Below are 17320 nucleotides of genomic sequence, written 5' to 3' on the forward strand. Positions count from 1 at the left end.
TTCGGCTTCAACAACGTGGAAGGATAGTGCCATGATTGCTTTTCCCTTTCCATATTAGAAAAGACCCTGATTCTGGGAAAGACAGGAGGCAGGAGGAGAAGAGGACAGAGGACAAGATGGTTTGATGGCATCACCAACTCAATGGACATGAGTCTGAGCAAGCTCTGGGAGATGGAGAAGGACAGGGAAGCCTGACGTGCTGTAGCCCATGGGGTCACAAAGAGTCAAACATGAGTGTGGAACTGAACAACAGCAACAACTAGCAAGATTGGTGGCAAGCGCAGCAGTGGCATCCGCCAGAGCCTCCGCCTCTACAGAGCATTTCCACTGTTGTCTGCTCCTTCAGCCAGTGCGTTTAGATTCACTAATGGCTTGCCTTCACATACAGTCTGAGCACTTTTTGAACTGCTCTTATTTTACTGGGTCTTAGGGTGAGTGAAGCTGCCTGTAAGCCCTTTGAGAAGGGTGTCTCTGTTTCCTATACACTTTGATTTTCTAAACCAGACATCTTGGGGACTCGTTTTCTGGAGGAGACCCCAGGGGTTAGGGTGTCTCACGGGGGATGCCAAGCCGTCACTCCTCCAGGAGAATCACCCATCTGGTGAGATCCTTCCCTGTTCTGTATCACCATGCCCATGGTAGGGTTTTTGTCAAGAGCATGTGTCTGCTTCTCCTACCCATCTCCACGTGGTTCTTTTTCTCTTTTGTGGTGGAGCACATGTTTGGCTATTTCTCAGATTCTTTGCAGAGGGAATTGAGCCATAGGTATTGTGTATTTGTTATGTCCACGGGAGGAAGTAAATTCAATCTCTTCCTACACTGCCATCTTGAACCTCTTCACCATTTGTTTATAATGTCACAACTATCATTGATCAAATTCTCATATAGATGAATCTGTTTCTGAATCTTCCATCCTAATCCACTGCTTTATGTATTATTTCTGTGACATTGTTTGACTTTTGTAGCTATTATAATAAAGGTTGAAAACTGGTGAGAAAAGATTCCTCAGTTCAGTTCAGTTCAGTCACTCAGTTGTGTCCGACTCTTTGCAACCCCATGGACTGCAGCACACCAGGTTTCCCTGTCTACCACCAACTCCCGGAGCTTGCTCAAACTCATGTCCATTGAGTCAGTGATGCCATCCAGCCATCTCATCCTCTGTCATCCCCTTCTCCCCTGCCCTTAATTCTTCCCAGCATCAGAGTCTTTTCCAATGAGTCAACTCTTCACATCAGGTGGCCAAAGTACTCTTACTTGCTCTTAAATATTACATTAGCCACTCCACACAAATTTGAGAAGGAGCCTGTCCAATGTCACGAAAAAGAAAGTTTGCACTCTAAAGAGAAATGTATTTATTGATTGGTTGAGGACAAATGGAAACCTTTAAATATCTCACTTTTGTTCATGTCTCCTTTAGTATCTTATGCTATTATTTTGTAATTTTTTCCATGGTGATATGAATTGTGAATGGAATATTTTTGTATTGCATTTTATAAGAAGTTATGTCTAGTGAGTAGGAATTTATTTATTACTCATAATTATATTTTGTCTTGAGCTTAGTATTAGACAAATTCTAGCAGTTTGTAGACTTTGTTTCTAGTCAATCCACATATTCTGGAGGGAAATACACTTTTATCTCTTTCTTTCTAGTTTTTATATCTTATCATGTTTTCTCTTATCATGGTTAAAGCATCCAAATTCAAGGTTTAATAGAGATACTGATAATGGGCATTCTTGTCATTACTGAATTAAACAATAATGCCTCTTTCACTTTTACAGCCTAATCTGATCTTTTCTGTTGATATCTGAACTGTATCTTTTATCAAGTTAAAGAAATTCTGTTCTCTTCCAAATTCAATGTGTGTTTTTATCATGAATGAATGCTGAACTCTATTGAATGCTTTTTCTGCTGTAATTGAAATGATTCTATGGCTTTTCACTGTAAATCAGTTAACCCAAGATCAGGGCTGCCCTATTTCTGTTCAAACCATGGTCCCTGCAAAGCTAGGATGGTGCCATCACCATATCCTACCCCATTATTTACTCTGTGAATGAGTTGTGTCCTGGAGCTTTTCAATGTGTCGCGCTCTATGGTGGATATGTTAAAAGATTTTCTATATTAAACTATCACTGAAGGTTGTAGGTTCTTTCCTTCAAGCATGGAGTCTCCAACTTTAGTGGGTAGCAAAATCACCAGGAGAAATTAAAGCAAGTCTGGCCCCATCAATAAATGAAATTCAGTACATCTGGGATGAGAACTAAGAATTTACATTTCTGATAAATTTCTGGTGATAGTGATGCCCCTGGTCCATGCACCACCGGATTGAGAAATGGTTGAACAAGAAGAGGAAGATAGCCCAATTCCCTAAATAATGAATGGATTTTACCCACCCAATAAAAAAGAAAGACCACTCACCCTGTGAAAGGCATATAAACTTCCACCTTTAAGCACCACGTTTGGGATTTCTTTCTTATAAGTAGCTTATGATTATGTTAACCAAACACACATAACGATGTTTTTATAGATAGATTGACAGATGAGAGTGAAAGTGTTAGTTGCTCAGTCCTGTCCTACTCTGTGACCCCATGTAGTCTGCCAGGCTCCTCTGTCCATGGAATTTTCCAGGCAAGAATATTGGAGTGAGTTGCCATTTCCTTCTCCAGGGGATCTTCCTGACCCAGGGATCGAACTCAAGTCTCACACTGCAGGCGGATTTTTTACCATCTGAGCCACCAGGGAAACCCAAACACACATAGGATGTTTTTATAGATAGACAGATGGATAGATGTGTAAATAGACACAAAGCTGAATTCCATTTGCTAGCATTTATTGAGGATTTAAAATTTTATATTCATATATGAGATTGGTTTGTGATTTTGCTTGATGACTTCTCTGTACTTGTTATACAAAATAATTCTCATATTTTATTTTCCTAAGGAATTTGTATAGACTAGAAATTACATATAGCTTGATGATTTGATAAAAAGTTACCTGTTAGGGTGACATCACCCAGATAGTAGTGTAGGAAACCCCAGACTCTGTCCCCTGACAAAGCTGAACTACTAGGTAGCTATCCATGAACAAAGGTAGCTTTGCAAGAGCTCTGGCATTCTCTTAAGAAACTTAAGAATGCTTCTGTTGTTGTTTAGTCACTAAATTGTGTCTGACCCTTTTGTAATCCCAAGGACTATAGCCTACCAGGCTCCTCTGTCCATGAGATTCTCCAGGCAAGAATCCTGGAGTGGGTTGCCATTTAACTCCCCAACTCAGGGATCGAACCCATGTCTCCTGCATTTCAGGTGGATTCTTTACCTCTAAGCCACCAGGGAAGCCCCAACTTTCACAATACAGTGGGACAAAAAAACTTGATCAGAATGAGTGACCAGCTTTCCCAGTCATTCAGGACACCACACAGAGGGCCTACTTTGGTTTCACCCCACCCAGAGAGGAGCAAAGCTGAGACAGATAGAAAAAGTTGGGAACAAAGGAGAAAAACAGGGGCCACCAATCTCAGCTCTGCAGGGGGAGTGCCTACTGTTCCCAGTGACACTCTGCACACAACCCCAGCAGCCTTTGCCACTAAAGGAACCTCTGGCCATCAAACCTACTGTGAACTGTCTGCAGATTTCACTAGTTTTCCCACCACAGTTATTTGATTTGTTATCATCAGCTGCTTGAGGCCCTTCCCACTCTCTCCTCTCTGCTCCCACTAGAGTCCAGAACCTTCACTGACATCCAGCCCAGGACTCGGCAACAGTGAGAGAGCAAGATGGCAACATAGACCCCCACACCTGACCCCCACCACTATGCGCAAGCTCAGAGCAGTGCCCTCCAGCTGTGCCTTTGCACCAAGTTGGCATGACGCCCATCGCCTGCCTCCACTGCCATGCGCACACCCTTGGTAAGATCCTGCAGCCAGAGGTGCACACACAGAGAGCCAACCAAGGTCCACAACAGCTGCGTGTGGGCCCAGATTTGGCCCTGTCTCTTGTCACTGACCTGTCCCCCTGCCTTCATCAGCCACCAGCCCCACCAGCTGGGCACGTGCATGCCCCAAGACTCATCATTGGCTTCGACTGCCCTGTAGCCACAGTGAGATCCTATTGTCAAGGAGTATATACCGTAGCCAGGGTTACACAGCTGTGTGTAGACCTGGAGTTGACTCCATGTTGTATCACTAGCCAGCATCACTGGGTTCACCTGCAGGGGGGCCTTTCCAGGTGTATACATGCACTCTTGACCTGACTCTTGACATTGGTCTTCACTAATATGTGCCTATGGCATGACTCAATGGCCACAGTAGTGCTTACGGACAGCCAGGGCCCTCAGAGCTGCCGGTGTGCCCCCAGTTGGCTTCAGCCTTTGCTGCTTGCCCTGGCCCACCTAACACTGTGTGTATGTGTGCAACTGGCTTCTGCCACTGCACAGGCACCTGTAGGTGACCCCACAGACAAGGGTGAGCACACCACTGACCCTGGCCACTACTGCTGCCTGTCCTGGGCCCTATCACATTTGCAATTATATGAAAATAATAAAAATTTGAGTAATTCATTAACAGTTAAAGAAACTTATGGGTAGTAAGCCATACAAAGAAACCAATTCAAAGCCATAGGGTGCTTATTTCTGACTATGCTGTTCAGTTGCTCAGTCATGTCTGACTCTTTGGGACCCTATGGACTTCAGGACACCATGATTCCCTGTCCTTCACTGTCTCCTGGAGTTGGCTGAAATTCATGTCCATTGAGTCAGTGATGCCATCCAACTATCTCATCATCCTCTGTTGCCTCCTTCTCCTCCCACCTTCAGTCTTCCCCAGCATCAGGATCTTTTCCAATAAGTAACTTCTTCACATCAGGTGGCCACAGTATTGGTGCTTCAGCTGCAGCATCAGTCCTTCCAATGAATACTCAGGGTTGATTTCCTTTAGGACTGACTGGTTTGATCTCCTTTTAGTCCAAGGGACTCTCAAGAGTCTTCTCCAACACCACAATTCAAAAGCATCAATTCTTTGGTGCTCAGCCTTTGTTATGGTCCAACTCTCACATCTGTACATGACCATTAGAAAACCCATAGCTTTGATTTATACAGACCTTTGTTGGCAAAGTGATGTCTCTAATTTTTGATATGTTTGTCATGACTTATCTTCCAAGGAACAAGAGTCTTTTAATTTCATGACTGCAGTCATCTTCTGCAGTGATTTTGGAGAGCAAGAAAATAAAATCTGCCACTGTTTCCATTTTTTCCCCATCTATTTGTCATGACATGATGGGACTAGATGCCACAATCTTAGTTTTTTGAATGCTGAGTTTCAAGCCAGCTTTCTCACTCTCCTCTTTCATTCTCATCAAGAGGCTCTTTAGTTCCTCTTCACTTTTTGCCATTAGAGGGGTATCATCTGCACATCTGAGTTTTTGTTTCGTTTTGTTTTTGATGAGGTATTCCAGAAACCAACCTTTGAGATGTGATAATTAGATGAGAACATGCAAGTCCTTTCCACAGATAGATACAAAACAAAGTTCTGAAGCCAAAATGAACTTGGTGTGTTGAGAAAGCAAAGAGTTCACTGTAGTAGCGAAAAGGGTCAGTTGGAGAAGAATTGGAGATGCAGGTAAGCAGAAAGAAAGATTACGTGATGCTCTGCGGACACAGTAAGGAGTTTAGACATCATTAAATGCAATAAAAAAATCAAAATATTTATGACTGGTAGTGACAAAATTTAATTAGTATTTTAAAGATTATTTATGTCTACTCTAGGAAGAATAATATTATACAAAAGTAAGAGTAAAAATGTGAAGTCCAGTTGAAGATGACTTTGTTAGTCTAGAGAGACATCACCAATGCTGCTGGGGGAAAGTCAATAGATCTGAGCTGCATTTTGAAGAAAGATTTGACAGAATTGACTTGCTGATGGACTGGCTATGGGGATGCAAATTTAATATGCAAGCTTATAATGTGCCCCAAACTCAGCCTACCTGGAGACAAAGTGTTGTACCATACCTAGAAATGACTTCGTTACAAAGGAGAAAACTTGTTTCTACATAGGTAATTTACCATGTTAAATAGTATATTATTGTATTTTCTTGATTTACAACTGAGGATTTTAGCTTGCAAGCTGGAACTTGAGTGGCTTCCCAGGGGGGTCTGTGGTAAAGAATCTGCCTGCCAACGCAAGAGACGCAGGAGACATGGGTTGGGAAGATTTCCTGGAGGAGGAAATGGCAACCCACTCCAGTATTCTTACCTGGGAAATCCCATGGACAAAGGAGCCTGGTGGGCCAGAGTCCATGGTGTGGAAAAGAGCTGACATGACGCAGAGACTGAGCATGCACACGATGGACCTCAACATTACTCAGTTTACCGACTGCTGATGCCTAAAGTTTCAGTAAGCTACAGCTTTCCTCTAGGATCCTAACAGGATGTACACATCTTTGCTTTTCAAGATGCTGCTTGGCATAGAAGTTGGTAATCATCAGAGCAGATATGAGTAAGTCTGGGTTTATTCTCTACTGAGGCCTTCTGAACAAAGAAAAAAAAAAAAAACAATCCTAAAATAGCTGTCTACAAAGTGACCCCAAAGATAGGAACTTGAAGTAAATAAGAAATGGGAAAGGAGGTGCTATACCAGAAATCTATCAGAAGAGAGACAATTTAGGGGACAAGCATGGTAAATGTGGCTACTAAAACTAACAGCTTTATATGTATTTATTTCATTTAATGTCTTGTGATTGCCACATCAGGTCTATGAAGCTAGTATAATTTTCCACCTTTTCAGCTAGAGAAACAGAAAAAGAGAAAAAATGACTAACTTGAAGGGAACAGAAGAGAGAATCTGAACCCAGGTCTACACAGCATCAAGGTCAATGCCATTTAAGGACTCTGCCTCACCTTATGCGTGTCAGGTATAGAATTCCACGGTGAATACCAGGATTTGAAGCTTTGCTCCATCCTGAATATGACACCTTTGCACTAGCAAGAGTTCTTAATTTGTCTTAAGGGATAAGACAGGAAAAAGCCAAATTATTTCCAATAATCTTTAAGAAGTAGTTTTAATAAAAGACACTTCCTGTAGCTTCATGTAGTTGGGCTACTTTCAAACTCGCTAGAACATAGTTCTCATATTTACTTTTGCTTTTCTTCATTTGAAAAAACTTTACCTGTGAGTAAGGGTAGATAGAGTTATAACAGGTTCATCAGGCAAACACAGCTCCATGTGACGCAGGTCAGGATTTCTTCTTCGAGATTGGCTGTATCGGCATGACTCCAATCCTCTACCTCACAAACAATCAGAGATGATTTTCTGCCACAACAAACAGTTGCTAAATCTCCCCTTCTGCTTCAGCCAGGCAGATGACCTCCATGCTTACGCCACTCACCAATTTCCACTTGCAATCTAAAATCATTTGCTCCAGAGCCAGCCCATGTGCAATATTCTATGATTCAATATTTCAATCATGTGTCTCTCTGACATGTTTTTTCCTGTCCACATGAAACCCGAGTAAATTGCAACGAGCTTTGAATAGAACTCTCAGAAAGTAGTCTACCAACTTCTGCCTCCTGGAGCAAGATCAGGGGACAGACCACCAAGTTCATTCTACTACCAACCATTATTAATCAATCCACCTTGCAGAAGACATGGAGTGCCATCACAAAAAACTCCAGAAATCTTCATTAACGCCACAGTTTTTCCCAAGTAGAAATAGCACGGAACACAATGAACTGATGTTTATCAGCTCTATTAAATTTCAAAGTGCTAACCCACCTCTTAGTATTCCGGAATATTTCAGAGGAGGGTTGTTGTTCTTGTGTTCAGTTCTCTCTGCTCTGAGATTCAAAGACAAGATACCATCTCATCCACTTGGGCAGCATATTGAGATTGATGCCATTCTCATTTTACAATGTTTTGAAAAAAGAATCGAATCCATTTGATTCATATTCTTATTGAGCCAGTGTTGATCATCAAAATGATACTGACAGCAGAGTCCTAAATTAACACTCATGGCATTTAGGATCCAACAGAGCCATCTATCTAAGGATCTCAAAGAACCACTGATACAATTCTTCAGTAAGTTTAAAGTGGAGAGAAAATAGGAAAATGAAGAAATGTGGAGGCATGAATACAACCCTCAGCACCAAATAGTTCTGTGTCTCCATGGACCTTAAAAATAAAACTCTTCTCAACATCCGGGGGTGATGTTTTCTACCTTTCCTATTTAGCCTTATTGTTAAAAGGAGAGGAATAATGAGCAGTGTCGGGAGACCTGACCTCTAGACTCAGCTTATCTATTAATAGCAATTTGTCTTTCACCCTGATTGTGTGGCTTGATCTCTCTGACTTTCAGTTTTTCCCCTAAAACTTGAAGATTACATAAGATATGTCATTCTCAAACTGTTATCAACAGAACGATGCACATAGTTTTACTCCTGTGCCTCTGAGGTTGCCTAAAGAAGGGAATGGGTTACGAGAGTGTCTGAGTAGGCATAGGTTGAAAAATCTTATTGACCTTCTTCAATCAGCATTTATACTGAGGTTCCATGTTAGAGTCCACACCTGAAGATTGGATTCAAGTACTAGAAATGTGTGTTACCTTGAGTTACATGCAGTTTTAAGGACCCTAGGGCCCCAGTACCTTCATGGTATAGGCACAGTAGTGGGTGCATTCTAGGTATAAAAGATGAGACATAACCAGTTCTTGACAAAGTCATTTAATCAGAAGGATCTGTGGACAACAGAGCCAGGTGAGGGAAAACAAGGCATCAGAACTGTTTAGGTCCTGACAGATGCTGACCTGAAGTGCAGGAGATTAAGGAAGACAGGATGGAAGATGGAGAAGTTTCCTGGAGACCTAAACTGTGAACCAAGTGTTATATATACTCATCAGGATTTTGTTTCCCAGAAAGACAATCATTGCATTGTCTTTCTGAATTTTTTATTTTTTTATTATTTTAAAAAATTTTTATTTTTACTTTATTTTACTTTACAATACTGTATTGGTTTTGCCATACATTGACATGAATCCAACACGGGTGTACATGTGATCCCAAACATGAACCCCTCCTCCCACCTCCCTCCCCACAACATCCCTCTGGGTCATCCCCGTGCACCAGCCCCAAGCATGCTGTATCCTGCATTGGACATAGACTGGTGATTCGATTCTTACATGATAGCATACATGTTTCAATGCCATTCTCCCAAATCATCCCACCCTCTCCCTCTCCCTCTGAGTCCAAGAGTCCGCTATATACATCTGTGTCTTTTTTGCTGTCTTGCATACAGGGTCATCATTTCCATCTTTCTAAATTCCATATATATATGTTAGTATACTGTATTGGTGTTTTTCTTTCTGGCTTACTTCACTCTGTATAATCGGCTCCAGTTTCATCCATCTTATCAGAACTGATTCAAATGTATTCTTTTTAACGGCTGAGTAATACTCCATTGTGTATATGTACCACAGCTTTATTTAAGTTTTTATGAGCTGTATCCTTCTTCCCAAGACCATAATCCCTTTACAAGTTAGATATGCTCTGACACACTTTAATTTAATTATGTTTAGTGCTCTCAAAAAGATTTGCCACAATTACTACTTTGAGTTTCTTAGAAATTGGTTGGTTGTGTCAGGCATATGTAAACAGTCTCACTGTAGTAATATTTTTCAGCTTTCTTGGTGAAATTTTAACTTTGAATATGATTCACTGTCAACTGGCTGGCATTGAAGTAACTGCATCAATCCACCTTCCCAACATGCATACTTCCTAAGAAAGGGTGATCAAAAACCAAAGAGAATATAGAACAAGAATATAGAAAGAAGTGGTACTGCAGTTTAGAGTGGGCTGAGAGAACTTTGGAGAATTTGATGGTAAAGGGAAGCAACTTTCTAGAAATAATAGTGAATGGGTGGTAAGTTGCTCAGTCGTGTCTGACCCTTTATGACCTCATGGACTGTAGTCCACCAGGCTCCTCTATCCGTGGGATTCTCCAGACAAGAATACTGGAGTGGGTTGCCATGCCCTCCTCCAGGGGATCTTCCTGACCCAGGGATTGAACCTGAGTCTCTTAAGTCTCCTGCATTGGCAGGTGAGTTCTTTACCACTGGCGCCACCTGGGAAGCCCAGTAAAAATATTAGAATCCTCAAGGTAACTGATAGTACAAAGTGGATAAAAAATCCTCCTCTCCAGGGACATAAAAGCCAGCTCCTGAGATGCTGGTCTGTGTTGAGTGGGAGGAGAGAAAGAGCAGGTTACCATTACTAGGCCTGTAGATCTATTTTCTGAAGACTGGAAAGTGAGAGGACTGGGATGTGAGCCTTCAGAACTGGCAGCAGAGCCAAGAGAGTGGTGGGGTTAGACTGCAGTTCAGCTGAATGGCTTCTCCTCACCTAAGAGATTCACTTTCTTTTTGAATCCCATGAGAGTTCAGAAGAAAGCACAGCTCTTGTCTCATCTCTGACCTCAACCCATCCACCCACCTCCCCTGCCCCTGCACGGCCAAAGGCATGAGAGTAATTCAGGTGAGGCGTTTTGCAAACTGAGTTAGAAATTATTGATGTAATTATTGTATAAAAATGCATGTTCTGTATTCAGGATAGTCTCAGATTTGCTGGGAAATAGAAAAAAATCCCCTCAATAATAGTCCATGAACTTAATTACATAGAGGGATTTATGCAAGATTGCATGGATTTTGGTGTTACATGTAAATAAATATTTAAATGCACAGTGTGAACTCTTACTTATAGGTGGCCAGCAGTGAAGTGAATCCTTTTGTGAAGAGTCTTTAAAAACAATTGGAAGAATACATAATGATGTGGGAAATATTCAAAATACACTGTTATATGGAAAAAATTAGATTATGAAATAGTACCATAGGGGACTTACTTCCCTTGGTGGTCCAGTGGTTAAGACTCTGAGCTCATGGTGCAGGGGGCCTGGGTTCGATCCCTGGTCAGGAAACTAGATCCCATATGCAGCCACTAAGACACAGTGCAGCCAAATAAATAAAATAATAAAATTTTTAAAAAATAGTACCATAGAACGATCTCAAATTTTCTAAAATGTAGGTTGTATGCACACACAATAATATACAGTTATTGATACTTATTAGCTGTAGATGTATGAAAGGATATTTGTGTTAGTGGTGATTCCCTCTACGTGTTGAGATTTTCTATCATGGACATGTATTAGTATTATAAAACAGGATGCAACATTTACATTTTATAGATTCAGGAGCTAGTTATGCTCACAAAGAAGTGGGTTAAAAATACTGTCAGTTTCCCAACTCAGTTCTTGGAAATTTTTTTTTGGTATTTTGAGGTTCACTTATTTAAATATTTCTTCAGCCATCTCCCTTCCTCCCACAGAGGACTGAAGACTGAAAAAGATTTACCTACATAGATGTTGCTGCTGCTGCTAAGTCACGTCAGTCATGTCCTACTCCGTGCAACCCCATAGATGGCAGCCCACAAGGCTCCTCTGTCCCTGGGATTCTCCAGGCAAGAACACTGAAGTGGGTTGCCATTTCCTTCTCCAAAATCCCCCAAAACAGACATCATCATTGATTAAGAGTTGTCTGAGAAAAAAATAAAGCAAATGGGCACAAACCTGAGTTCTGAGTTTCCCAGTGGTCACGGTAAATTTAAAAATGTGATATACTGGAGGACTCACCAAGAAACAAACAAGGTGATTTCCTGGCTGTCCAGTAGTTAGGACCCCTCCAGCTCCCTGCTTTCACTGCCAAGAGCGTGGTTCAATCCTGGGTGGGGGAACTAAGATCACACAAGCCACATGGCACAGCCAAAAATTTTAAAATAGATGTAAAATAATGAATCAGTGAGAAACAAACCAAAGCAAGAAACATACACAGTTTCCTACCCTGACCTTATCAGGGAGTGGGTGGGGCATGGGGGTTGGGTTGGCCAAAAAATTTGTTTGGGTTTTTCATGAGATATAATGGAAAAACCCAAACAAACTTTTTGGCCAACCAAAAATAAAATGCAGGACGTGTGTATGCTCTGCTGCTGCTGCTGCTGCTAAGTCGCTTCAGTCGTGTCCGACTCTGTGCGACCCCGTAGACGGTAGCCCACCAGGCTCCTCTGTCTCTGGGATTCTCCAGACAAGAACACTGGAGTGGGTTGCCATTTCCTTCTCCAATGCATGAAAGTGAAAAGTGAAAGGGAAGTCGCTCAAGCGTGTCGGACTCTTCGTGACCCCATGGACTGCAGCCCACCAGGCTCCTCCATCCATGGGATTTTCCAGGCAAGAGCACTGGAGTGGGGTGCCATTGCCTTCTCCGGTATATGCTCAGTCGTATCCAATTTTTTGTGACCCCATTGACTAGAGCTCTTCAGGCTCCTCTGTCCATGGCAATTTCCAGAAAGGTGGGTTGCCATTTCCTACTCCAGGGGATCTTCCTGACCCAGGGTTTGAATCCGAGTCCTTGCATCTCCTGCATTGGCAGGCAGATTCTTTACCACTGTGTCACCAACGCAGAATGGTGGGGGAGAAAGTCAGGTGAACAGTTCTGGAAACATCATCTATGTGAACGATCTCATGCCAGTTACAAAGGCAATTTGTCAAATGCTTAGTTCTCTTTGCGAATTATCCATTAAAACAAACAAACAAACAAACTCTGTTTTGCTGACAGAGAGAGTATTTTGTAGGATTAAGCATTTGTGTCCAGACCCAACCCCACTGCTATGAACTACTCATTCAGAGCTTTTGGGTAAGTAACTTCTCCGCCGTTTCCAAGGTCTACATCCTCATTTATGAAATGGCAACTGTAATAGAATCTATCACAAATGGTGGTGAAGATGAAATGTGTGATGTTTCATTTCATGTGTCTACTTGACTGGCCATGGGGTGCCCAGATTAGACATTGTTTCTGGGCATGTCTGTGACAGTGTTTTCAGATGAGATTAGCATTTGAATCGGTGCGCTCAGTAAAGTAGATTGCCCTCCCCGATGTGGGTGGGCATCACTGAAGCCACTGGGGGCTTGAATAGAACAAAAGATAGAAGAAGGCGAAATTCGCTCCCTTTAGCTTCCTGCCTGCCTGCTTGAGCTGAGACATCTCACCTCATCTCCTCTCCTCTCATCTCCTCTGACCCTTTGGACTTGGACTGAATCACACCACCAGCTTTCCTGGGTCTCCAGCTTGCACATGGCGGATCGTGGGACTTCTCTGCCTCCATCATCACATGAGCTGATTCTTCATAATAAATCTTGTTTAACTCCTACTGGTTCTATTTCTCTGGAGAATCCAGACTGATATAAAATCACAAAGTGCTTAGAACATAAAAAGAATTATATAAATGCTATCATCTTCATTATCATCATTACCACCATCACCAAATAGAGCTATGAAAAAACACCATGAATAACATCAATGCATAAATAAATTTGACTACAAGTTGGTGACATTGTAATGGAACCCACTTACTTCTTGAACCACGGGGCCACCTAATCCTACCAGAGGAGCCGAATCATTCACAGAAGTTTCTGTCTGCCAGTTGTCATTTTACATGTGACCTAAACCTAATCCCAGTTTGACAGGTATTTTTATCATGACTCTTGGCTCAGGTGGTAAAGAATCTGCCTGCAATGTGGGAGACCTGGGTTCAATCCCTGGGTTGGGAAGATCCCCTGGAGAAGTGAATGGCAACCCACTCCAGGATTCTTGCCTGGAGAGTCCCATGGACAGAGGAGCCTCGTGCGCTACAGTCCACTGGGTCACAAAGAGTCAGACACGACTGTCACACACTTTAACATGACTTCAATCTATTGACCCCACATCATTTTAAAATATGATGAAGCTATCTGCAGGGCAGCAATGGAGACGCAGACAAGAAAAGACGTACTTGTGGACACGAGAGGAAGGAGAGTATGGGACGAGATGAGAGAGTGGCACTGAAACATATTACCGTATACAAAACAGCCAGCCAGTGGGAATTTGCTGTGTGAGTCAGGGAGCTCAAATCCAGGGCTCTGTGATAACCCAGGGGGTGGGAAGCTGGTTCAAGAGGGAGGGGACCTGCCTATACCTACGGCTGATTTGTGTCAGTATATGGCAGAAACCAACACAAAGTTATAAAGCAATTATCCTCCAACCAAAAATAAATAAACATAAAAAGATGTATTTTAAAAGCTTGTATGGAACCATCTTCAATCTCTTCTCATTTTGTTCCACCTCCTTGTGGGCTCCTTTATCACGTGCCGAATGCCCACCCTCCTTTTCCAAAACACACAAACCCACGCAGACATACACACACTGCCTCGTTCTCCGGACAGATTCAAACATTCTGAGAATTCAACAAGGAGGATTATGGATCACTAAACTTCAAGGGTTCAGAGAGGAAATATAGACTTTAATTTCTTTTCCAGGGAACATTGGCCCTTATGCCCCAAACGGTAGTACGATTTAATGAAATTCAAAGTTGTTATATGCCAGAAGGATATCTCTGAGAGAAATCCACACGCTTGTGTGTGCACGAGCATGCACACACATGTCTGTATGAACGCATACTCGAAAGAGAGATGATAGACCGTAATTACCCCATAACTTTGCAGATGTATGCTCTAGGATGACCTTGGCCATGATCAACTTGCATTCCCACCATGTATTTCTACTGATGGATGAAAGAATCAACATTTATCATAAATGATATCGGATCTACTCTTCTCTTGCTTTTTCTCCATGAATTCATGTTCAGTTAAAATTTAGAAACATTGTTTTCAACGTTTAGAAATAAAAGACAATATAATTGTCTCCATTTTCAAGATGTAAAAACTGAGGATGGGTGCCATGCTGACCTTTCTTTGCTCCTTCTAGCCACTCTAATTGTATGGCCACGGGAACTGTCTCCAGCAGGCTGATGTGGAAATTAAGCTAGTCCGAGAACCCACAGACCTGGATTCTGGCCACTGATTTGGCGTGAACTGCTCATGAGAACCTGGATCTCATTTTATCTTTCTGGATCTTAGTTTCCTCCTCTGTAAAGGCTGGGGAGAAAGGGAGATTACAGGCTCACCCACACTTAGAATTTTAAATTTAGCTGATATTCTTTCTAATTTCTTTTTTTATTTGTTCTCTGATTTAGTGTTTTGACCTCAATCCTAGTTTTCATAAATGTTCATTTATATTAACATATTGCCATTCTCCTCTGATTAATTTAATTCAATATTTCATATAATGTGACTGGGAGAAATATTTCATGTAGGCTAAAAAATATGTTAATAAACAATTAACAGAGTCCAATACACCACTGTTCAAAAATGTCCACACAATTACAAGGACATATTTTTAAAGGAAAATATATTGGTAAGGGGAATTTGAGTTTAAAATGACTGGGTATTCAGCCAAGTTTAAAAGATGAACCCTGTAGTTTCTTTTTTTTTTTTTTTTTTTTTCCAGAGTGATCCTACGCAGGAGGCCTGCCGATGCCATATTTCAAATCATAGGAAATTATAGCTTAGTGAACACTCTCTCCCCGTGAGCTCAAATAAAATTTCCTAAAGACTCCAGATCGACCACAGGCAGGGAAGGAATTGTAAATGCTCTGAAAAGGAAATGTCTCTGTTACACTGGGAAGGCATTCATGATCCTTTCCTTCTCCCCAGATCTCCATGCAATGTCTCATCACTGAGATTCTGGCCATTAAATCCATACCGTCTGTCCAGGAAAACTGAGTCTCATCTGCTTCAGAACTAAGCAGAGTACCCACTCTCAGAGCTCAGAACTAGCTTCCTCTCCAACTTTACCAGTTTGTTTGAATTGCTCCTTTTTCCAGTGAATAAGTGGTATAGGGAGGGAATATCTTTCTGCAGTGGATTGAAGTAAACTACTATTTTTCTAAATACTTTCAGTTTTAAACTTCTTAATTTAGCCACTTCACATAATATATTTCACCTATTTTGGTCACTTTTTTCTTTCTCCTTTTCTGGACCAAATGGCTACATAGGATTTTTCTTAATTTATTTTCAATTTTTTTATACCTGTTCTGAAATATTTAAAGCATGATACATATCAAAAAGTAATCTTCCTTTCAAATGCAAGGACCATGAACTTTTTTGCACTTCACATAAAATAAAGCCATTTAAAACAATCTGTCAAATATAATTTAGGTTCAATCAGGATTCATAATCTATGTTGCCAATTAGACTACAGTACATTTTACAATGTAAAAAAAAAAAAAAAAAAAAAAACTCAGGGGGACAGATAGACATAAATGGAAAAGCTCCGTGAGATAAAAGAAACGTAATTGATGCACCGTTCAGTCCATAGCATTGATTTCTATTTATTATTACAAACTCTTCAAAACACAAAGATTGGATGTCAACATGTTATTCTGGAAGCATACAATTGAAGCAAGCATTACCTGCATGACTTACTTCATAAAATTTGTTTACCAGAATTGGATTTGCACGTTCATTTCAAAGGACTTTGAAGTGAGAGGAGGAAAGATGATTTAAGGTTTTTTTCTTTCCCTTAATGCTTTACTTTTGAGATTTACCAGACTTCAGTTAAATAGATGCCTTCTTGACAACCAGGAATCTCAGTAATATGAGTGAAGTGGAAGAAGTTGAGTCCGCCTAAACTTCCCTGTAGGCAGAGTGGAGCTCCGTGCAGGACCACTTTTATCAAGCACAGCTAGCTGACTTTGAAAATTCCTCCTGAGGAACAATGATCAGCAGACCCTTCTTACATTCATCTAATTTCCAAGCCTTGATGTGACATATGAAACAAGAAGAAAGTAGCAACAAAAATCAATGTGTCTAAATAGTTTGCTTCGAAACATACCTGTCACTGGCTTAACTCAGAAATTGGGTGGGGATATTAGATCTGATATATTTTTGTTGTTGTTGTTGTTTTATTTTTGGTTCAGAATTTATTTTAGTCCCTGCAGGGAGAAAGTGGCAGAAAATCTCCCTTTAACTTGCACAGAGGGGAGTGTGCCTTCTTAGAAAGAATTTAAAATTACAAAAACATAAAACGTTCAGTACCTGCCCACTCTTGAATTGGGTTTTTATTCTCTCCTTTATCAACATGCTTGTGATTAAAATGAATCCAGTCACATCATAGTGGGATCATGGGCTTTTAAAAATTGTAGCTAAAATAAATCCATAGAAACTTAATTTATATATTTTTAAGTTATGAAAGTATAACATATTGGAGATTATGACTTTATAACTCTGATAGTTTTACCATTAGAATTTAGAGATAGGAGAAAACTAATATTAGACTGAATTTGGAATGCGTTTATCTTATATTAGATTTTCTATAAAATATGGCAGAAAGTTACACGTTCTGTAAGCTATCAATTATTTCT

This window comes from Capricornis sumatraensis, chromosome 19 (genome assembly GCF_032405125.1).
Source record: "Capricornis sumatraensis isolate serow.1 chromosome 19, serow.2, whole genome shotgun sequence".
Classification (NCBI taxonomy): Eukaryota; Metazoa; Chordata; class Mammalia; order Artiodactyla; family Bovidae; genus Capricornis; species Capricornis sumatraensis.